Source organism: Psammomys obesus, unplaced genomic scaffold (assembly GCF_907164565.1).
Source record: "Psammomys obesus unplaced genomic scaffold, mPsaObe1.curated_primary_1811, whole genome shotgun sequence".
Lineage (NCBI taxonomy): Eukaryota > Metazoa > Chordata > Mammalia > Rodentia > Muridae > Psammomys > Psammomys obesus.
The window spans coordinates 7,880,798-7,881,505 of record NW_026596051.1 but is presented as its reverse complement, the minus strand read 5'-3'; the positions used below and the strand labels follow the sequence as shown (position 1 = coordinate 7,881,505).

The 708-nt window shown below is 46.3% G+C and overlaps 1 pseudogene; it reads right to left on the bottom strand.

The window, feature by feature from the left end:
* Positions 1–324: 324 nt before the first annotated feature.
* LOC129689174 (U1 spliceosomal RNA) lies at positions 325–479 on the bottom strand (annotated as a pseudogene).
* Positions 480–708: the final 229 nt, after the last annotated feature.

Sequence of the window (708 nt, the reverse complement as noted above, 5' to 3'; positions counted from 1 at the left end):
AGAAGGGAAGGGAGAGGGAGAAAGTGAATTTGTGACACTCGGGGGATATACCTCCTTATGTATCCCATAATTTCTCTGGATCCACATCACTTTCTTATCCACTGACAACTACCGACTTTCATTCTCAACCATCAGGTAATACCACCAGTCTGCTCTGTACCTACTTCAAATTCATACCACAAGTTGGAGGGCCTAACCTTCTTTCTTATCTCCCAGGCAGATCCCAGGACAAGACTCAGAATATACTACTGCAAGCCATGGAGTAAAGAACGGGTTCTCAGTGTGTGCTCTATAGACTGTCGGCGTCCCCACCTCTTTTTGGTGATAGAGCACAGATACGCTCTACTACCACAAATTATGCAGCTGACTTTCTGTCATTTGGAAAAGTCACAGGTTAGCATACCTGGAGTGCAATGGATGAGCCTCACCTTGGGAAAATCACCCTTATGATCATGAGATCTCCCCTGCCAGGTAAGTATGTATCCACACCTCTAGCAAGCTTGCTAGAAATGCATACTCTCAGGATCCACCCAGGTACATGGAATCAGTCACTCTCTGGGTTGCAGCTGTGATCTCCTTGAATGGGTCCTGACACGCTGGCCCGAGAAACACTGGCTGAGAAACAAGACTCAGGATTCATCTGACATTGATGGGCCTGCCCAGCCACATAGTGTTTAAATTTTCTGTATTTGTGCCATTAGCAGTGAA